Source organism: Hyperoodon ampullatus (genome assembly GCF_949752795.1).
Source record: "Hyperoodon ampullatus genome assembly, chromosome: 4".
Taxonomy (NCBI): domain Eukaryota; kingdom Metazoa; phylum Chordata; class Mammalia; order Artiodactyla; family Ziphiidae; genus Hyperoodon; species Hyperoodon ampullatus.
In genome coordinates this window covers 2,265,516-2,277,655 of record NC_136917.1, presented here as the reverse complement: position 1 = coordinate 2,277,655, position 12,140 = coordinate 2,265,516, and the positions used below count along the sequence as shown (strand labels likewise).

The window sequence follows — 12,140 nt, the reverse complement described above, 5'->3', positions numbered from 1 at the left end:
CAGCCTGCCGATGCAGGGGACATGGGTTCATGCCCCAGTCAGGGAAGATGCCACATGCCGCAGAGTGGCTAGGCCCATGAGCCATGGCTGCTGAGCCTGCACGTCCAGAGCCTGTGCTCCGCAACGGGAGAGGCCACAGCAGTGAGAGGCCCACGTACCACAAAAAAAAAGAAACTAAGCAAACCCCCAAGCAGGATAAATACAGTGAAAACTACAAGTAAGTACATTATAATCAAACTGCTGAAAACCAAAGATGAAGAGAAAACTTTGAAAGCAACCAGGGCAAAATGACAAAATAAATACACAGAAGCACTGACACAAAGACAATTACCTTCTCATTAGAAACAATGGAGACTAGAAGATCACAGAATTACACTGAAATGAAGAAAGAAAAAATTGTAATCTAAGAATTTTGGATCTAACAAAAATATTCTTTAAAAATGAGGGTGAAATAAAGACATTTCAGATTTTTTAAAAGTTGAAAAAATTGGTTACCAGCAGACCTGCACTATAAGAACTACTAAAAAGAGTTCTTAGGCTAAAGATAAATGACACCAAATGGAAACACAGATCTATAGGAAGAAATGACAAACACTGAAAAATGTTAAATGTAATTTTAAAACACTAGCTTTCCCCTTAATTTCCTTAAAAGACAAATGTTCATTTCAAGTGAAAATAATAGCATTACAAATTGAGATTTATAATATGCATATAATTAAAATTATGACAATATCACAAAGGATGAAGAGGAAAATGAAGTTATACTGCTATTAGTTTCTTATATTTGTGAAGTGTGAACAATAATGTGTGAAGTGAAACAATAATAATTATAATTAGACTGTGATAAATTAAGAACACATATTATAATCCTTAAAGCAACTAATAAAAAATAAAAATAAAAAAGAGGAATAACTTTGATGCCAATAAAGGAGATGAAAAAAGAATACAAAGTATTCAATTAATCCAAAAGAAGCCTACAAAAGAGGAAGAGGAACACAAAGCAGATGGAACAAATATAAAACAAATAACTAGGGACTTCCCTGGTGGTCCAGTGGTAGAGAATCTGCCTTGCATTGCAGGGGACATAGGTTCGATCCCTGGTCAGGGAACTAAGATCCCACATGCTGTGGGGCAACTAAGTCCATGTGACACAACTACTGAGCTCGCACACCTCAACTAGAGCCTGCGTGCTGCAAACTACAGAGCCCATGTGCTCTGGAGCCCAGGCGCCACAACTAGAGAGAGAAAACCTGCATGCCACAACTAGAGAGAAGCCTATGCACCACAATGAAGAGCCCACACGCTGCAACGAAAGATCCCACATGCCTCAACGAAGATCCTGCATGCCACAACTAAGAGCCAATGCAGCCAAAAATAATAAAAATTAAAAAAAATAACCAGATGTTAGACTTAAAATCCACTATATAATTTAGTAAAAATGAGCTGAATACTCTAGTTCAAAGAAAATGATTGTCAGAGTAAACTTTTAAAAAGCAATACCCAACTACATGAATGTGAAATATAAAGACACAGATTGAAGGTAAAAGGATGGAAAAAGATGAAAATAGTAAAAATAAGAAATCTGGTATGGTTATATTAAAATAAGATGAAGTAGACTTCAAGGCAAAGAGTATTTCCACAGATAAAGGGGGACATTTCCTAATAACAAAAGAGTTAGCTCAGCAGGAAGTCGTTAAAATCTTAACTTTGTACATAATAACTGAGCTTCAAAATTCGTAAAGCAAAAACTGACTAAAGGAAAGAGAAAAATAGACAATTCCCTGATCATGACTGGAGATTTTGACACCTCTACCTCAGTCATTTGCAGAATGAGGAGACAAAAAAATAGTAAAGATATAAAAGATCTGAACAACATTATCAACAATCTTGATTTAACTGACATTTTCAGAATATTTCACTGAACAATTTTAAAATACACATTTTTTTCAAGTGCACATGAACATTTACCAAAATAGACCATAAGCTGAGTAATAAAACAAGTCTCAGTAAAATGCAAAAGATTAAAATCTTCCAGAGTATGTTTCATGAGCACAATGGAATTAGATTAAAAATCAAGTACAATAGATACCTAGAAAATCATCCCAAATATTTGGAAAGTAAGCAGCATTTTTTTAAATAACTCATGACAAAAAAATTAGTAGGGAAATTAGAAAATAGTTTAACTGAATGATGATGAAAACAAAAAATAACAAATTTTATGGAATGAGGTTAAAGCAGTGCCTACAAGGAAATATACAGTTATAAATGTCTATAATAGAAAAAAAAGCAAAGATTAAAAATCAATAGTTCATTCATTGCAGCTCTATTTACAATAGCTAGGACATGGAAGAACCTAAGTGTCCATTGACAGTGAATAAAGAAGATGTGGCACATATATACAATGGAATATTAACCATAAAAAGAAACAAAATTGAGTTATTTGTAGTGAGGTGGATGAACCTAGAGTCTGTCATACAGAGTGAAGTAAGACAGAAAGAGAAAAACAAATAGCATATGCTAACACATATATATGGAATCTAAAAAAAAAGAAAAAGAAAAAAGAGGTTCTGAAGAACCTAGGGACAGGACAGGAATAAAGACGCAGATGTAGAGAATGGACTTGAGGACGTGGGGAGGGGGAAGGGTAAGCTGGGACGAAGTGAGAGAGTGGCATGGACTTATATACATTACCAAATGTAAAATAGATAGCTAGTGGGAAACAGCTGCATAGCACAGGGAGATCAGCTCAGTGCTTTGTGACCACCTAGAGGGGTGGGATAGGGAGGGTGGGAGGGAGGGAGAAACAAGAGGGAGGAGATATGGGGATATATGTATATGTATAGCTGATCCACTTTGTTATAAAGAAGAAACTAACACACCATTGTAAAGCAATTATACTCCAATAAAGATGTTAAAAATATATTTTCATATAAAAAATCAGTAGTTCAAATTTACACCTTAACAATCTAAAAAGGAAGAACATAATAACCCCACAATGAGTAGAGAGAAAGAAATGATAAAAAGCCAAAATCAATTAAATAAAAAACAAGCAAATTAAAAAAATAAACCAAAGTATAGCTCTTTGAAATGATTAACAAAAATTTTTTAAAACCCTGCAAAACTAATCAAGAAAAAGAGGAAAACTTACAAAACATCAAAAATAGATGATATCACTACAGAGTCAACAGATATTTAAAGAATAAGGAAATATTATAAACAACATTATGATAATAAACTCAACAATTTAGATGAAATGGACACATTCCTTGAAACACAACCAAAAGTGACACATGAAAAATGAGGAAACATGGAAAGCCCTACTTTTCAGTATCCTATTGCTTCATAACCAGTCCGCAAACTTAGAAACTTAAAATAACAAAAATCACAATCATTTTGTTGTTGCTAAAATAATTGACTTCAGCTGGGTGGTTCTTCTCCTCCAAATGGTGTTGGCTGGGATGACTCACTCTGCCACTTTCAGCCAGCAGCTGGGCAAAGCTGAAAGGTCCATGGATGCATTACTCACATGTCTGGTACCTCAGTGCTCCTTCAGATGGTCTCTCCTCTTGAGCTCTCTCTTAACAATGCAACCTCAGAGTAGTCATATTTTCTACATTGTGGCTGACCTTGAGAGGGAAAGAATGAGCGGCCAGGGTTCTTAAGGGATACATCTGGAACTGACACAGCATCGCTTTCCCGTATTCCATGTGTCAAAGTAAGTCTTAATCACCCCACCCTCACTCTGCTTTGGTTTTGTCTTTTGGTTTTGTGTTTTTGTTAGTTTTCTTTTTAATTGTTTGATTTTGTTCTTGGGTTCTTTTGTTTATCTGGTTGTTCTCTTGCTTTTTGCTTTATTTGGTTCTGTTTTTGTTTCTTTTGTGTGTGTGCATATTTCCTTGTTTCTGTTTTTGTTTGTTTGGTTTTACTATTTACCATTTGTCTGGGGGTTTGTTATCATTTTTTTAATTTAAAAAAGTTTTTTTACTCCCCTTTATTGCTGGGATGAGCAACTTGCAGGGTCTTCATTCCCCAAATTGATGTCAGGCCTGAGGCTCTAGGGTGGGAGCACCAAGTCCAGGATGCTGGACCACTAGAGAATTCATGGCCCCAGGGACGATTAATCACTGAGAGCTCTCTCAGAGGCCTCTATCTGAATCCAAGACCTGGCTCCACCAAACTGCCTGCAGCCCCCAGTGCTGGACACCTCACACCAAACAACAAACAAGACAGGAACACAAACCCACCCATCAATACACAGACTACCTAAAGACATACTAAGCTCACAGACACCCCAAAACACACCACCTGACATAGCCCTACTCATCAGAGGGAAAAGACACAGCTCCACTCCCCAGAACACAGGCACCAGTCCCTCCCATCAGGAAGCCTATCCAAACCACTGGACCAACCTCACCACCAAAGGCAAAAAACAGAAGCAAGAAGAACTACGACTCTGCAGCCTAGGGACAGGAGACCTCAAACACTGTAATTAGACAAAATGAGAAGACAGAGAAATATCTTGCAGGCAAAGGAGCAAAATAAAAACCCACAAGACCAAATAAATGAAGAGGAAATAGGCAAACTACCAGAAAAGGAATTAAGGGTAATGATAGTAAAGATGATCCAAAATCCCGGAAACGGAATGGAGAGAATACAAGAAAAGTGTAACAAGGGTCTAGAAAAACAAAAGAACAAACAAACAGTAACGAACAACACAATAACTGAAGTTAAAAATACTCTAGAAGGAATCAATAGCAGGATAACTGAGGCAGAAGAACGGAAAAGTGAGCTGGAAGATAGAATGGTGGAAATAACTGCCACAAAGCAGAATAAAGAAAAAAGAATGAAAAGAATTGAGGACAGCCTCAGAGACCTCTGGGACAAAGTTAAATGCACCAACATTCGAATTATAGGGGTCCCAGAAGGAGAAGAGAAAGAGAAAGTGTCTGAGAAAATATTTGAAGAGATCATAGTCAAAAACTTCCCCAACATGGAAAAGGAAATAGTCAATCAATCCAGGAAGCACAGAGAGTCCCATACAGGATAAACCCAAGGAGAAACATGTGAAGACACATATTAATCACACTAACAAAAATTAAACAAACAAACAATATTAAAATCAGCAAGGGAAAAGCAACAAATAACAAACAAGGGAATATCCATTAGGTTAACAGCTGATCTTTCAGCAGAAATTGTGCAGGCCAGAAGGGAGTAGCAGGACACATTTAAATTGACAAAATGGAAAAACCTACAACCAACATTACTCTACCCAGCAAGGATCTCATTCAGATTCAACAGAGAAATCAAAAACTCCACAGACAAGTGAAAGTTAAGAGAATTCAACACCACCAAACCAGCTTTACAACAAATGCTAAAGGAACTTCTCTAGACAGAAAACACAAGAGAAGGAAAAGACTTACAAAAACAAACCCAAAACAATTAAGAAAATGGTAATAGGAACATACATATCAATAATTACCTTAAATGTAAATGGATTAAATTCTCCAACCAAAAGACACAGACTGGCTGAATGGATACAAAAACTAGATCCATATATATGCGGTCTACAAGAGACCCACTTCAAACCTAGGGACACATACAGACTGAAAGTGAGGGAATGGAGAAAGATATTCCATGCAAATGGAAATCAAAAGAAAGCTGGAGTGGCAATACTCATATCAGAGAAAATGGGATTTAAAATAAAGACTATTACAAGAGCCAAGGAAGGACACTACATAATGATCAAGGGATCAATCCAAGAACAAGAGATAACAATTTTAAATATTTATTCACCCAACATAGGAGCACCTCAATACATAAGGCAAATGCTAACAGCCATAAGAGGTAAAATTGACAGTAACACAATAATAGTAGGGGACTTTAACAGCTCACTTACACCAATGGACAGATCATCCAAACATAAAATAAATAAACAGAAGCCTTAAATGACATATTAGACCAGATGGACTTAATTGATATCCACAGGACATTCCATCCAAAAACAACAGAAGACAATTTCTTCTCAAGTGCACACAGAACATTCTCCAGGATAGATTACATCTTGGGTCTCAAATCAAGACTTTGTAAATTTAAGAAAATTGAAACTGTATCGAGCATCTTTTCCGAAAACAATGCTATGAGACTAGATATCAATTATGGAAAAAAACTGTAAAAAATACAAACACATGGAGGCTAAACAATACCCTACTAAATAACCAAGAGATCACTGAAGAAATCAAACAGGAAATTAAAAAATACCTAGGAACAAATGACAATGAAAATACAACAACCCAAAACCTATGGGATGGAGCAAAAGAAGTTCTAACAGGGAAGTTGGTAGCAATACAATCCTACCTCAAGAAATAAGAAAAATCTAAAATAAACACCCTAACCTTATACCTAAAGCAACTAGAGAAAGAAGAAGAAGAACAACAACAAAAACCCTAAAGTTAGCAGAAAGAAATAATAAAAATCAGATCAGAAATAAATGAAAAAGAAATAAAGGAAATGATAGAAAAGATTAAAAAAAACTAAAAGCTGGTTCTTTGAGAAGATAAACAAAATTGATAAAACATTAGCCAGACTCATCAGGAAAAAAAGGGAGAAGACTCAAATCAATAGAATTAGAAAAGAAAAAGGAGAAGTAACAACTGACATTGCAGAAATACAAAGGATCATGAGAGACTCCTACAAGGAACTACATGCCAATAAAATGGACAACCTGGAAGAAATGGACAAATTCTCAGAAGAGTACAACCTTCCAAGACTGAACCAGGAAGAAATAGAAATTATGAACAGACCAATCACAAGCACTGAAATTGAGACTGTGATTAAAAATCTTCCAACAAACAAAAGCCCAGGACCAGATGTCTTCACAGGCAAATTCTATCAAACATTTAGAGAAGAGCTATCACTGATCCTTCTCAAACTCTTCCAATATATAGCAGAGGGAGGAACACTCCCAAACTCATTCTACAAGGCCACCATCACCCTGATACGAAAACCAGACAAAGATGTCACAAAAAAGGAAATTACAGGTCAATATCACTGGTGAACATAGATGCAAAAATCTCAACAAAATACTAGCAAAAAGAATCCAACAGCACATTAAAAGGATCATACACCATGATCAAGCAGGGTTTATCCCAGGAATGCAAGGATTCATCAATATATGAAAATCAATCAATGTGATAAACCATATTAACAAATTGAAAGATAAAAACCATATGATAATCTCAGATGCAGAAAAAGCATCTGACAAAATTCAACACCCATTTATGATAAAAACTATCCAGAAAGTAGGCATAGAGAGAACCTACCTCAACATAATAAAAGCCATATACTACAAACTCATAGCAAACATCATTCTCAATGGTGAAAAACTGAAAGCATTTCCTCTAGGGTCAGGGACAAGACAAGGGTGCCCACTCTCACCATTATTATTTAACATAGTTTTGGAAGTTTTAGCCATGGCAATCAGAGAAGAAAAAGAAATAAAAAGAATGCAAATTGGAAAAGAAGAAGTAAAACTGTCACTGTTGCAGATGACATGATATTATACATAGAGAACCCTAAAGATGCTACCAGAAAACTACTAGAGATAATCAATGGATTTGGTAAAGTAACAGGGTACAAAATTAATGCACAGAAATCTCTTGCATTCCTATACACTGACAATGAAAAATCAGAAAGAGAAATTAAGGAAACACTCCCATTTACCACTGCAACAAAAATAATAAAATACCTAGGAATAAACCTACCTAAGGAGGCAAAAGACCTGTATGCAGAAAACTGTAAGACACTGATGAAAGAAATCAAAGATGATAGAGACAGATGGGGAGATACCATGTTCTTGGATCGGAAGAATCAACCTAGTGAAAATGACTATACTACCCAAAGCAATCTACAGATTCAATGCAACCCTATCATATTACCAATGAGATTTTTCACAGAACTAGAACAAAAAATTCCACAATTTTTATGGAAACACAAAAGACCCTAAATAGCTAAAGAAATCTTGAGAAAGAAAAACGGAGCTGGAGGAATCAGGCTCCCGGACTTCAGACTATACTACAAAGCTACAGTAATCAAGACAGTATGGAACTGGCACAAAAACAGAAATATAGATCAATGGAACAGGATAGAAAGCCCAGAGATAAACCTACACACATATGGTCACCTTATCTTTGATAAAGGAGGCAAGAATATACAATGGAGAAAAGACTGCCTCTTCAAAAAGTGGAACTGGAAGAACTGGACAGCTTCATGTAAAAGAATGAAATTAGAACACTTCCTAACACCATACAAAAATAAACTCAAAATCGATTAAATGACCTAAATGTAAGGCCAGACACTATAAAACTCTTAGAGGAAAACATAGGCAGAACACTCTATGACATAAATCACAGCAAGATCCTTTTTGACCCACCTCCTAGAGAAGTGGAAATAAAAACAAAAATAAACAAATGGGACCTAATGAAACTTAAAAGCTTTTGCACAGCAAAGGAAACCATAAACAAGATGAAAAGACAACCCTCAGAATGGGAGAAAATGTTTGCAGACGAAGCAACTGACAAAGGACTAATCCCCAAAATATACAGTAAGTTCATGCGGCTCAATTAAAAAAAAAATCAATCCAAAAATGGGCAGAAGACCTAAATAGATATTTCTCCAAAGAAGACAAACAGATTGCCAACAAACATATGAAACAATGCTCAACATCACTAATCATTAGAGAAATGCAAATAAAAATGACAATGAGGCATCACCTCACACCGGTCAGAATGGCCATCATCAAAAAATCTAGAAACAGGGCTTCCCTGGTGGCGCAGTGGTTGAGAGTCCGCCTGCCGATGCAGGGGACACAGGTTCGTGCCCCCGTCTGGGAAGATCCCACATGCCGCGGAGTGGCTGGGTCCGTGAGCCATGGCCGCTGAGCCTGCGCGTCTGGAGCCTGTGCTCCGCAACGGGAGAGGCCACAACAGTGAGAGGCCCGCGTACGGCAAAAAAAAAAAAAAAAAAAAAAAAAAAAAAAAAAAAAAAAAAAAAATCTAGAAACAATAAATACTGGAGACGGTGTGGAGAAAAGAGAACCCTCCTGCACTGTTGGTGGGAATGTACATTGATGCAGCCACTATGGAGAACAGTATGGAGGTTCCTTAAAAAACTAAAAATAGAACTACCATACCACCCAGCAATTGCACTACTGGGCATATACCCTGAGAAAACCATAATTCAAAAAGAGACGTGTACCACTATGTTCATTGCAACACTATTTACAATAGCCAGGACATGAAAGCAACCTAATTGTTCATCAACAGATGAATGGATAAAGAAGATGTGGCACATATATACAATGGAATATTACCCAGCCATTAAAAGGAATGAAATTGAGTTAGTCGTAGTGAGGTGGATGGACTTAGTCTGTCATACAGAGTGAAGTAAGTCAGAAAGAGAAAAACAAATACTGTATGCTAACGTATATATATGGAATCTAGAAAAATGGCACTGATGAACCTAGTGGCAGGACAGGAATAAAGATGAAGACATAGAGAACAGACTTGAGGACACAGGGCAGGAAGGGGAAGGTGGAACAAAGTGAGAGAGTAGTATTGACATATATACCCTAACAAACGTAAAATAGTTAGTGGGAAGCTGCTGTATAGCACAGGGAGATCAGCTCAATGCTTTGTGATGACCTAGAGGGATGGGATATGGAGGGTGGAAGGGAAGCTCAAGGGGGAGGGGATATGGATATAAATGTATACATATAGCTGATTCATTTTGTTGTACAGCAGAAACTAACACAACATTTTAAAGCAATTATACTCTAATAAAGATGTTAAAAATAAATAAATAAAAGACCACCCCAGCCTCAAGTGAGGGTGGTGCATGTAGAGGCATGCACACAGAAAGGGTATAAATGGATGACATCCAGCTTTGGAGATCATCTACCACAACATAAATCTATTAAATAATCATAACCAAGAACTTCCCACAAAGAAAACTACAGGCCTAGATGATTTCATTGGTGAGTTCTATCAAATATTTAAGGAAGAAAAATACCAATCTTACACACATAGAAGAAAAATTCCTCAATAAAATATTAATAAATAGAATCCTGAAACATATAAAAATGATTATATATCACGGCCAAGTAGATTCTAAGAAATGCAAGTTTTTGAATGTTGAATCAAAAACAAATCTGTAATTCATCCTGTTAATGAAATAAATAAGGAAAATCATATAGTCATTTTAATAGATGCGGGAAAAGAATTTGACAAAACTTAACACCAATTCATGACCAAAACTCTCAGCAAACTAGAAATAGAAATGTATTTCCTCAATTTGATAAATGACATTTATGAAAAAACTACAATTAGTATCATAGTAAATGATATACTGCATGACACTCTCACAACTTCTACTGAACATTATGCTAGAGGTCCTGTAGACTTCAATAAAGCATGAAAAAATGAATAAAAGGCAAAAAGACTGGAAGGAAGTCAATAAAACTGCCTTTGTTCATAGAAAATGTGATTGTCTACATAGACAATCCTAAAGAATCTACACAAAACTACTAAAATTAAGAAACAAATTTAGCAAAGTCACAGAAACAAGGGTAAAAACAAAAATAATTGTATTTCTATATGCTAGCAATATATGTATTTCTATATGCTAGTAATAAAAATTGGAATATAAAATGTTTTTGATTTACAATAGCATGAAAAAATATTAAATACGTAGAAACACATTTAACAAAAGATACCTAAGATCTCCATACTGAAAATTATAAAACACTGCTAACAGAAATTAAAGGAGACCTTCCTTCACACATTAAAATTAGAGAAATACTGACATTTTTGAGATATAATTGGCATTGTTAAAAAAAAAAAAAACCCAAAATGGAGTAATTTGCTCCCAGAACAGCAAACCAAGACTTCATTGTAGTTTCAGCCTCTCCTAGGAATGTGAATCTTATTTTTTTAATGTGGTATTATCCTTAATTAAGTACAAAGACTTTTCCAATCATGTCACCTAGAGATCATTTTATCCACTACTCTGTTTAGCCGCCAGTCTCTTGTCCCTCTCCTCAGCAATGGTAAGGCAGATACCCTTTCCATGGGGAAGAGAGATCCATGGTTTGTTGCCTTCGCCAATAACGAAAATCTTGGAGAACCCAGTGGCAAAGCTGTTACCATTGACATCTTTCACATGAACTACATCAGAAGAACCAGGATGTCTCTCCTGGTTGGTGATCACACCAATTCTTCTCAGGTTAGCACCTCCAGTCACCATGCACAGGTTACCAGTGTCAAATTAGATGAAATTAGTAATCTTGCCAGTCTCCAAATCAATTTGAGTGGTGTCATTCACCTTGATGAGGGGATCAGGGTAGCGGGCGGTGCAAGCACCATGGGTCATCAGATGAAGGATTCCTTTAGTCCCCACAAGGATCCTTCTCACTTTGCACAACTTGTACTTGACCTCCTCAGGTGTGATACAATGAACAGTAAAGCGACCCTTGGTGTCATAGATCAGACAAAAATTCTCTCCAGTCTCTCCAATGCTGATGACGTCCATAAAACAAGTGGGGTAGGTTATAACAGTGTAGTCATTGCCATCAATCTTAATGAAACGCTGCAGGCAGATCTTTATTTCATCTCCTGTTAGGGCATATTTAAGTCTGTTCCTTAGGAAAATGATTAGAGGAGACATGAGCCATGGCTGTGCTAGGCACAAAGAGAGCTCGGAATGTGAATTTTATTTTATTTATTATTTATTTATTTATTTATTTATTTATTATTTTGGCTATGTTTTGTCTTCATTGCTGCGCACAGGCTTTCTCTAGTTGTGGCGAGCAGAGGCTACTCTTCCTTGTGGTACACAGGCTTCTCATTGCAGTGGCTTCTCTTGTTACAGAGCATGGGCTCTAGGCTCACGGGCTTCAGTAGCTGTGGCTTGCAGGCTCAGTTGTGGTTCGTGGGCTCTAGAGCACTGGCTCAGTAGTTGTGGCACATGGGCTTACTTGCTCTGTGGCATGTGGGATCTTCCTAGACCAGGGCTCAAATCCATGTCCCCTGCATTAGCAGGTGGATTCCTAACAACTGCGCCACCAGGGAAGTCCCTGGAATGTGAAT

The 12,140-nt window shown here is 36.7% G+C and overlaps 1 pseudogene across 1 annotated transcript; it reads right to left on the bottom strand.

The window, feature by feature from the left end:
* Window positions 1-11,049: 11,049 nt before the first annotated feature.
* On the bottom strand, window positions 11,050-11,718 carry LOC307052223 (small ribosomal subunit protein eS4-like; annotated as a pseudogene). The gene has a single exon. The product of its transcript is annotated as a small ribosomal subunit protein eS4-like (transcript).
* Window positions 11,719-12,140: the final 422 nt, after the last annotated feature.